We start from the raw sequence: 11,943 nt of genomic DNA, 5'->3' as shown, positions 1-11,943 counted from the left end.
GCGACGCACCGGAGAGACCGCAGCTGGAGATCCCCACACTGCCTGGGTGTAGCAGGGAGCCTGCGGAGGAGAACTATCCAGGATATCGGCGGTGCGGTGAGCTGAGGCAACCATCCCTACCCTCCCATCACTTATATAGTGAAAAACGCTTATTTTGCTTTTAAATACTGTGAGTGCACATTTTATATCCTTTCATAAAGTTTTTTGTATACCATTGATCTGCACCATGGAGGTCTGTTTTTATCTTTCCATGTACACCTGCTAATGATACCCCAGTTCCAGCCACCTCCTGTGTTTACTCAGAGGGACCCACCAGATTCTACTGATCACGCCACTATACATATCCTACCTACATCCTGTGAGTAGGCAGCACTTAGAGGCCAAGCATCACAATCATCTCACACCTGTACATTCCAGTCTGCACTTAGTGTGTTTTTTTGTTGTGTTTTCTCCCATTAAACAACGCGACCAGAAAACACGCCGGGTCTGTGCGCCCAGCGTCGTAAGGCCGAGTCCTGCGTGCTTACTACACGGCGTGCGCGCGATCGGAACAGGGAAATGGCTTTAAATGGACCATGTCAGGTTACAATTTCTTGTGGCGGCAAAGTACAGCGTTGTTGCTGCTACATCCGAAATTGATTTTTTGGGGGCGGCAGTCGCGTCACGTGAGCTGGTTCAGCGAACGAGCTCCGTGACACGTTGCCACGCCCCCCAACGCCGCCACCCGACTCCTGCAGCCTGGACACAGATCGCTGGGCTGCAGGAGCACGAGGGGGAGGCGCGCACAGAGGCACACGGGGGAGGCGCGCAAGGGAGCACACGGGGGAGGCGTGCAAGGGAGCACGCGGGGGAGGCGCGCAAGGGAGCACGCGGGGGAGGCACGCACAGGGGCACGCGGGGGAGGCGCACAAGGGAGCACGCTGGGGATGCGCGCACGGGAGCACGCGGGGGAGGTGCGCAAGGGAGCACGCGGGGGAGGCGCGCACAGGGGCACGCGGGGGAGGCACGCAAGGGAGCACGCGGGGGAGACGTGCACGGGAGCACACGGTTGAGGCGCGCACAGGGGCACGCGGGGGAGGCGCACGCGGGGCAGGCGCGCGGGGGAGGCGCGCACGGGAGCACGCGGGGGAGGCGCGCACGGGAGCACGCGGGGGAGGCGCGCACGGGAGCACGCGGGGGAGGCGCGCACGGGAGCACGCGGGGGAGGCGCGCACGGGAGCACGCGGGGGAGGCACGCACGTGAGCACGCGGGGGAGGCGCGCAGAGGAGCACGCGGGGGAGGCGCGCACGGGAGCACGCGGGGGAGGCGCGCACGGGAGCACGCGGGGGAGGCGCACACAGGAGCACGCGGGGGAGGTGCGCACGGGGGAGGCGCGCACGGGGGAGGCGCGCACGGGAGCATTCGGGGGAGGCGCGCACGGGAGCACGCGGGGGAGGCGCGCACGGGAGCACGCGGGGGAGGCGCGCACGGGAGCACGCGGGGGAGGCGCACACGGGAGCACGCGGGGAGGTGCGCACGGGGAGGCGCGCACGGGGGAGGCGCGGGAGCATTCGGGGGAGGCGCGCACGGGGAGGCGCGCACAGAGGCCCGCGGGGAGGCGCGCACGGGAGCATGCGGGGGAGGCGCGCACGGGAGCACGCGGGGGAGGCGCGCACAGAGGCCCGCAGGGAGGCGCGCACAGAGGCCCGCGGGGGAGGCGCGCACGGGAGCACGCGGGGAAGCGCGCACGGGGGAGGCGCGCACAGATGCCCGCGGGGAGGCGCGCACGGGAGCACGCGGGGGAGGGGAGCACGTGGGGGAGGCGCGCACGGAAGCACGCGGGGGAGGCGCGCACGGGAGCATGGGGGAGGGGAGCACAGGGGGAGGCGCGCACAGGAGCACGTGGGGGAGGCGCACAGAGGCCCGCGGGGAGGCGCGCACGGGAGCATGCGGGGGAGGCGCGCACGGGAGCACGCGGGGGAGGCGCGCACAGAGGCCCGCGGGGAGGCGCGCACAGAGGCCCGCGGGGGAGGCGCGCACGGGAGCACGCGGGGGAAGCGCGCACGGGGGAGGCGCGCACAGAGGCCCGCGGGGGAGGCGCGCACGGGAGCACACGGTTGAGGCGCACACAGGGGCACGCGGGGGAGGCGCACGCGGGGCAGGCGCGTGGGGGAGGCACACGCGGGGCAGGCGCGCACCGGAGCACGCGGGGGAGGCACGCACGGGAGCACGCGGGGGAGGCGCGCACGGGGGAGGCACGCACGGGAGCACGCGGGGGAGGCGCGCAAGGGAGCACGCGGGGGAGGCGCGCACGGGAGCACGTGGGGGAGGCGCGCACGGGAGCACGCGGGGAGGTGCGCACGGGGGAGGCGCGCACGGGAGCATTCGGGGGAGGCGCGCACGGGAGCACGCGGGGGAGGCGCGCACGGGAGCACGTGGGGGAGGCGCACACGGGAGCACGCGGGGGAGGTGCGCACGGGGGAGGCGCGCACGGGGGAGGCGCGCACGGGAGCATTCGGGGGAGGCGCGCACGGGGGAGGCGCGTACAGAGGCCCGCGGGGAGGCGCGCACGGGAGCATGCGGGGGAGGCGCGCACGGGAGCACGCGGGGGAGGCGCGCACAGAGGCCCGCGGGGAGGCGCGCACAGAGGCCCGCGGGGGAGGCGCGCACGGGAGCACGCGGGGAAGCGCGCACGGGGGAGGCGCGCACAGATGCCCGCGGGGGAGGCGCACACGGGAGCACGCGGGGGAGGCGCGCACGGGAGCACGCGGGGGAGGGGAGCACGTGGGGGAGGCGCGCACGGAAGCACGCGGGGGAGGCGCGCACGGGAGCATGGGGGAGGGGAGCACGGGGGGAGGCGCGCACAGGAGCACGTGGGGGAGGCGCGCACGGGAGCACGCGGGGGAGGCGCGCACGGGAGCACGCGGGGGAAGCGCGCACGGGAGCACGCGGGGGAGGCGCGCACGCGGGGAGGTGTGCAAGAGAGCACGCGGTGGAGGCGCGCACGGGACCGCGCGGGGGAGGCACGCACGGGATCACGCAGGGGAGGCGCGCCCGGGAGCACGCGGGGGAGGCACGCACGGGATCATGCAGGGGAGGCGTGCACGGGAGCACGCGGGGGAGGCGCGCACGGGAGCACGCGGGGGAGGTGCGCACGGGAGCACGCGGGGGAGGCGCACACGGAGGCAAGCGGGGGAGGCGCGCGGGGGAGCATGCACCCTGAACTCGGCCTAACAACGTATCCCACCCTATAAAGCAGCGATTCCCCACAGGGGTAAGGGGGCGTCCGTTCCCCTCCCCACGCAAAAAAAATCCCTAATGGCGGCTCCCAGATAGCAAAAGGGGTTTCCTGAGCCCCTGGAGAGTCTAAGAATGCAGGTCTCTCTGGCAGTGAAAGGGGTTAATACGTCGTCTCCCCGGGGATATGGAATCGGTGACCTCAAACCCCCTTCGCCTTTTACACGCGCGTCGGGAGGGAAACGCGCTTTTACTTTTTGTCCAATTTTTTTTACATTTAGATTCTTTTTTTTGTTGTTCAAAATTGGATATTTTTTGTTAAAACGGGAAATCAGACGGACTTCCGGTACGGCGCCGAAGGAGTGAGACGCACTCAGGTGAAGGAGTTAGACGCACTCAGGTGAAGGAGTTAGACGCACTCAGGTGAAGGAGTTAGACGCACTCAGGTGAAGGAGTTAGACGCACTCAGGTGAAGGAGTTAGACGCACTCAGGTGAAGGAGTTAGACGCACGCTGAAAAAACTTACCTAAAAAGATAATCACCTCGGAGGGGATACTTCCGACCTCCAGTTTACGGAGAAATATCTTTCTAAAATACAGAGCTATGGCCCCAAAAATCCGGGTTTAGAGAAAACAGACAAGAGAAAAGACCCTCACAAAATGGCCGACGGCCATGAGGGAGAGGAAACAAATAATTAATTAATAATAATAATAACAGCATGTTCTTGTATAGCGCTGCTAGTTTTTTACGTAGCGCTTTACAGAGACATTTTACAGACACAGGTCCCTGCCCCGTGGAGCTTACAATCTATGCTTTTGGTGCCTGAGGCACAGGGAGATAAAGTGACTGCCCAAGGTCACAAGGAGCCCACACCGGGAATTGAACCACCAAGAGAAGAGGGCTCTGAAGTTAGCAACCGTCCCCACACACAGCAAAGCTTGGACTATGACATATATTAGACAAGGCAGCGGCCAAGGAATTAATGCCTAACCTAGACAAACTCTGAGAAAATACAAGCTATTAATGAGCTCGGGGGAACTTACCTCAGACGCCACCGGAGTTGAAGAAACAGAAATGACAGTGAATGCGATGGAGGACGCTCTGCGCTCAATGCAGGAAAAAATGGCAGGGTTACAAAAAAAACAAAGCCTTAGAAGAGAAGATGGATGACCTAGAGAATCGCTCCAGGAGAAATAACATCCGAATTATTGGGGTCCCAGAGTCCCTTCAGCAAAACGACCTGCTAAACTTTTGCCAAAAATGGCTGCCGGAAAAACTGGTAAGTATAGGCGAACAAATCATAGTGGCGAGAGCCCACAGAATAGGGCAACTCAGAGAACAGCAGAATCCTGAAACAAGGCCCGGTATAGGCCGCTTCCTGGATTTCAGCGATAAAAACAATATTATCAGGGCTTCCAAAGAACCCAACAGCTGCAATACCAAGGAAAGAAAACATTAATATTCCTCTGTTATAATATCCCAAAAAAGGAGAGAATTTGGCCACGTATGCAGCGCTGCATAACCAAAAGAGAACTTGTGCCCTAACATACCCTGCTGCCCTGAGGAGTTTTACTGAATCTGCCATTCCTATCCTATGAGAAGGCAGAGGGATATGTGGGAATCGCTGCTGAAGCAGCAAATACAAGAAGAAACCAGGGACGAAAAGATGGCGGCGCTGAAACCCCCCCCCCCTCCACCCCCCAGGATGATCGGAGAAAATAAGTTGAGTGAGACGTGGGCGCGAGGACTCCAGCTCCAAGCTTTCCAGCCAGGCAGCAAGAAAAGACCCCAAAGCAACTAGGCCTTACCACACACATATGCGCCCCCCTTGTCTGACCTTACCTGAGGCTTCGGCTGAGGTTTTGCGTGCCGATCGGCGGCCCGCCCCCACCTCTCGGCAACTCGCAGACCCGAGGGATCGGCCCGGGGAAGAGATGTCAGACTCCGGAGGAGCAGGGTGAGCCGGCTGGAATCGAGATGGTGTGACCAGGAGAGGAGCGGAGGCCTGCTCGCTCCCCCCCCCTCTCTGGGGGGTTACTTGATTGGGGGCAGAACGCCGACTGGGGCCAGTCCCTAGGGGGGGTTCCTGGCGGTGGGGCGGTCCAGACCCTGGCGGGTTGGGGGACGGGGGGTATGGATGCGATTCCATACTGGGGGGAGGGGGAAGATGCGATTCAATGCTGGGGGGGGGAGATGTGACTCCACGCTGGGGGGGGGCAGGCCGACAGAGAGAGACAGAGCCTCCGGGCCGGACCACTACCTGGAGACGCGGCAGTCATCGGAATGGGCCCCTTCGTGCCTGCGTGCCTCTGTCTCCGCTTCCCCTCCCGCCTCGGGCCAGAGGGGATGCGGGGAGCCTGCGACACAAGGAAACTAGAGGAGGATCGGGAGGAAACCCACACCAACTGGGATCAACACAAGGAAACCAGAGGGGGATCGGGAGGAAACCCACACCAACTGGGATCAACACAAGGAAACTAGAGGAGGATCGGGAGGACACCCACACCAACTGGGATCAACACAGGAAACTAGAGGGGGATCGGGAGGAAACCCACACCAACTGGGATCAACACAAGGAAACCAGAGGGGGATCGGGAGGAAACCCACACCAACTGGGATCAACAGATGGAAACCAGAGGGGGATCGGGAGGAATCCCACACCAACTGGGATCAACAGAAGGAAACCAGAGGGGGATCGGGAATAATCCCACACCAACTGGATCAACACAGGAAACTAGAGGGGGATCGGGAGGAAACCCACACCAACTGGGATTAACACAAGGAAACCAGAGGGGGATCGGGAGGAAACCCACACCAACTGGGATCAACACAAGGAAACTAGAGGGGGATCGGGAGGAAACACACACCAACTGGGATCAACACAGAAAACTAGAGGGGGATCGGGAGGAAACACACACCAACTGGGATCAACACAAAGAAACCAAAGGAGGATCGGGAGGAAACCCACACCAACTGGGATCAACACAGGAAACTAGAGGGGGATCGGGAGGAAACCCACACCAACTGGGATCAACACAGGAAACTAGAGGGGGATCGGGAGGAAACCCACACTAACTGGGATCAACACAGGAAACTAGAGGGGGATCGGGAGGAAACACACACCAACTGGGATCAACACAAGGAAACTAGAGGGGGATCGGGAGGAATCCCACACCAACTGGGATCAACACAAGGAAACTAGAGGGGGATCGGGAGGAATCCCACACCAACTGGGATCAACAGAAGGAAACCAGAGGGGGATCGGGAGGAAACACACACCAACTGGGATCAACACAGGAAACTAGAGGGGGATCGGGAGGAAACCCACACCAACTGGGATCAACACAGGAAACTAGAGGGGGATCGGGAGGAAACCCACACCAACTGGGATCAACACAGGAAACTAGAGGGGGATCGGGAGGAAACCCACACCAACTGGGATCAACACAGGAAACTAGAGGGGGATCAGGAGGAAACACACACCAACTGGGATCAACACAGGAAACTAGAGGGGGATCGGGAGGAAACACACACCAACTGGGATCAACACAAGGAAACTAGAGGGGGATCGGGAGGAAACACACACCAACTGGGATCAACACAAGGAAACTAGAGGGGGATCGGGAGGAATCCCACACCAACTGGGATCAACAGAAGGAAACCAGAGGGGAATCGGGAGGAAACACACACCAACTGGGATCAACACAGGAAACTAGAGGGGGATCGGGAGAAAACCCACACCAACTGGGATCAACACAGGAAACTAGAGGGGGATCGGGAGGAAACACACACCAACTGACTGGGATCAACACAGGAAACTAGAGGGGGATCGGGAGGAAACACACACCAACTGGGATCAACACAGGAAACTAGAGGGGGATCGGGAGGAAACACACACCAACTGGGATCAACACAAGGAAACTAGAGGGGGATCGGGAGGAATCCCACACCAACTGGGATCAACACAAGGAAACTAGAGGGGGATCGGGAGGAATCCCACACCAACTGGGATCAACAGAAGGAAACCAGAGGGGGATCGGGAGGAAACACACACCAACTGGGATCAACACAGGAAACTAGAGGGGGATCGGGAGGAAACCCACACCAACTGGGATCAACACAGGAAACTAGAGGGGGATCGGGAGGAAACCCACACCAACTGGGATCAACACAGGAAACTAGAGGGGGATCGGGAGGAAACCCACACCAACTGGGATCAAAACAGGAAACTAGAGGGGGATCAGGAGGAAACACACACCAACTGGGATCAACACAGGAAACTAGAGGGGGATCAGGAGGAAACACACACCAACTGGGATCAACACAAGGAAACTAGAGGGGGATCGGGAGGAAACACACACCAACTGGGATCAACACAAGGAAACTAGAGGGGGATCGGGAGGAATCCCACACCAACTGGGATCAACAGAAGGAAACCAGAGGGGAATCGGGAGGAAACACACACCAACTGGGATCAACACAGGAAACTAGAGGGGGATCGGGAGAAAACCCACACCAACTGGGATCAACACAGGAAACTAGAGGGGGATCGGGAGGAAACACACACCAACTGACTGGGATCAACACAGGAAACTAGAGGGGGATCGGGAGGAAACACACACCAACTGGGATCAACACAAGGAAACCAAAGGAGGATTGGGAGGAAACCCACACCAACTGGGATCAACACAAGGAAACTAGAGGGGGATCGGGAGGAATCCCACACCAACTGGGATCAACACAGGAAACTAGAGGGGGATCGGGAGGAATCCCACACCAACTGGGATCAACACAAGGAAACCAGAGGGGGATCGGGAGGAAACACACACCAACTGGGATCAACAGAAGGAAACTAGAGGGGGATCGGGAGGAAACCCACACCAACTGAGATCAACACAAGGAAACTAGAGGGGGATCGGGAGGAAACACACACCAACTGGGATCAACACAAGGAAACTAGAGGGGGATCGGGAGGAATCCCACACCAACTGGGATCAACACAGGAAACTAGAGGGGGATCGGGAGGAAACACACACCAACTGGGATCAACACAGGAAACTAGAGGGGGATCGGGAGGAAACCCACACCAACTGGGATCAAAACAGGAAACTAGAGGGGGATCAGGAGGAAACACACACCAACTGGGATCAACACAGGAAACTAGAGGGGGATCAGGAGGAAACACACACCAACTGGGATCAACACAAGGAAACTAGAGGGGGATCGGGAGGAAACACACACCAACTGGGATCAACACAAGGAAACTAGAGGGGGATCGGGAGGAATCCCACACCAACTGGGATCAACAGAAGGAAACTTGTGGGGGATCGGGAGGAAACCCACACCAACTGGGATCAACACAAGGAAACCAGAGGGGGATCGGGAGGAAACACACACCAACTGGGATCAACACAAGGAAACTAGAGGGGGATCGGGAGGAAACACACACCAACTGGGATCAACACAAGGAAACTTGTGGGGGATCGGGAGGAAACCCACACCAACTGGGATCAACACAAGGAAACCAGAGGGGGATCGGGAGGAAACCCACACCAACTGGGATCAACAGATGGAAACCAGAGGGGGATCGGGAGGAATCCCACACCAACTGGGATCAACACAGGAAACTAGAGGGGGATCGGGAGGAAACCCACACCAACTGGGATTAACACAAGGAAACCAGAGGGGGATCGGGAGGAAACCCACACCAACTGGGATCAACACAGGAAACTAGAGGGGGATCGGGAGGAAACCCACACCAACTGGGATTAACACAAGGAAACCAGAGGGGGATCGGGAGGAAACCCACACCAACTGGGATCAACACAAGGAAACTAGAGGGGGATCGGGAGGAAACACACACCAACTGGGATCAACACAGAAAACTAGAGGGGGATCGGGAGGAAACACACACCAACTGGGATCAACACAAAGAAACTAGAGGGGGATCGGGAGGAAACCCACACCAACTGGGATCAACACAAGGAAACTAGAGGGGGATCGGGAGGAAACCCACACCAACTGGGATCAACACAGGAAACTAGAGGGGGATCGGGAGGAAACACACACCAACTGGGATCAACACAAGGAAACCAGAGGGGGATCGGGAGGAATCCCACACCAACTGGGATCAACACAAGGAAACTAGAGGGGGATCGGGAGGAATCCCACACCAACTGGGATCAACAGAAGGAAACCAGAGGGGATCGGGAGGAAACACACACCAACTGGGATCAACACAGGAAACTAGAAGGGGATCGGGAGGAAACCCACACCAACTGGGATCAACACAGGAAACTAGAGGGGGATCGGGAGGAAACACACACCAACTGGGATCAACACAGGAAACTAGAGGGGGATCGGGAGGAAACCCACACCAACTGGGATCAACACAGGAAACTAGAGGGGGATCGGGAGGAAACACACACCAACTGGGATCAACACAAGGAAACTAGAGGGGGATCGGGAGGAATCCCACACCAACTGGGATCAACACAAGGAAACTAGAGGGGGATCGGGAGGAAACCCACACCAACTGGGATCAACACAAGGAAACTAGAGGGGGATCGGGAGGAAACACACACCAACTGGGATCAACACAGAAAACTAGAGGGGGATCGGGAGGAAACACACACCAACTGGGATCAACACAAAGAAACCAAAGGAGGATCGGGAGGAAACCCACACCAACTGGGATCAACACAGGAAACTAGAGGGGGATCGGGAGGAAACCCACACCAACTGGGATCAACACAGGAAACTAGAGGGGGATCGGGAGGAAACACACACCAACTGACTGGGATCAACACAGGAAACTAGAGGGGGATCGGGAGGAAACACACACCAACTGGGATCAACACAGGAAACTAGAGGGGGATCGGGAGGAAACACACACCAACTGGGATCAACACAAGGAAACTAGAGGGGGATCGGGAGGAATCCCACACCAACTGGGATCAACACAAGGAAACTAGAGGGGGATCGGGAGGAATCCCACACCAACTGGGATCAACAGAAGGAAACTAGAGGGGGATCGGGAGGAAACACACACCAACTGGGATCAACACAGGAAACTAGAGGGGGATCGGGAGGAAACCCACACCAACTGGGATCAACACAGGAAACTAGAGGGGGATCGGGAGGAAACCCACACCAACTGGGATCAACACAGGAAACTAGAGGGGGATCGGGAGGAAACCCACACCAACTGGGATCAACACAGGAAACTAGAGGGGGATCAGGAGGAAACACACACCAACTGGGATCAACACAGGAAACTAGAGGGGGATCGGGAGGAAACACACACCAACTGGGATCAACACAAGGAAACTAGAGGGGGATCGGGAGGAAACACACACCAACTGGGATCAACACAAGGAAACTAGAGGGGGATCGGGAGGAATCCCACACCAACTGGGATCAACAGAAGGAAACCAGAGGGGAATCGGGAGGAAACACACACCAACTGGGATCAACACAGGAAACTAGAGGGGGATCGGGAGAAAACCCACACCAACTGGGATCAACACAGGAAACTAGAGGGGGATCGGGAGGAAACACACACCAACTGACTGGGATCAACACAGGAAACTAGAGGGGGATCGGGAGGAAACACACACCAACTGGGATCAACACAAGGAAACCAAAGGAGGATTGGGAGGAAACCCACACCAACTGGGATCAACACAAGGAAACTAGAGGGGGATCGGGAGGAATCCCACACCAACTGGGATCAACACAGGAAACTAGAGGGGGATCGGGAGGAATCCCACACCAACTGGGATCAACACAAGGAAACCAGAGGGGGATCGGGAGGAAACACACACCAACTGGGATCAACAGAAGGAAACTAGAGGGGGATCGGGAGGAAACCCACACCAACTGAGATCAACACAAGGAAACTAGAGGGGGATCGGGAGGAAACACACACCAACTGGGATCAACACAAGGAAACTAGAGGGGGATCGGGAGGAATCCCACACCAACTGGGATCAACACAGGAAACTAGAGGGGGATCGGGAGGAAACACACACCAACTGGGATCAACACAAGGAAACTAGAGGGGGATCGGGAGGAAACACACACCAACTGGGATCAACACAAGGAAACTAGAGGGGGATCGGGAGGAAACACACACCAACTGGGATCAACACAAGGAAACTAGAGGGGGATCGGGAGGAATCCCACACCAACTGGGATCAACACAAGGAAACTAGAGGGGGATCGGGAGGAAACACACACCAACTGGGATCAACACAGGAAACTAGAGGGGGATCGGGAGGAAACACACACCAACTGGGATCAACACAAGGAAACTAGAGGGGGATCGGGAGGAATCCCACACCAACTGGGATCAACACAGGAAACCAGAGGAGGATCGGGAGGAAACACACACCAACTGGGATCAACACAAGGAAACCAGAGGGGGATCGGGAGGAAACCCACACCAACTGGGATCAACACAAAGAAACTAGAGGGGGATCGGGAGGAATCCCACACCAACTGGGATCAACACAAGGAAACCAGAGGGGGATCGGGAGGAAACCCACACCAACTGGGATCAACACAAGGAAACTTGTGGGGGATCGGGAGGAAACCCACACCAACTGGGATCAACACAAGGAAACCAGAGGGGGATCGGGAGGAAACCCACACCAACTGGGATCAACAGATGGAAACCAGAGGGGGATCGGGAGGAATCCCACACCAACTGGGATCAACACAGG

Source organism: Ascaphus truei, chromosome 17 (genome assembly GCF_040206685.1).
Source record: "Ascaphus truei isolate aAscTru1 chromosome 17, aAscTru1.hap1, whole genome shotgun sequence".
In the NCBI taxonomy this organism is placed as follows: domain Eukaryota; kingdom Metazoa; phylum Chordata; class Amphibia; order Anura; family Ascaphidae; genus Ascaphus; species Ascaphus truei.
The sequence above is the reverse complement of the archived record's forward strand: the minus strand, read 5'-3'. Positions refer to the sequence as shown.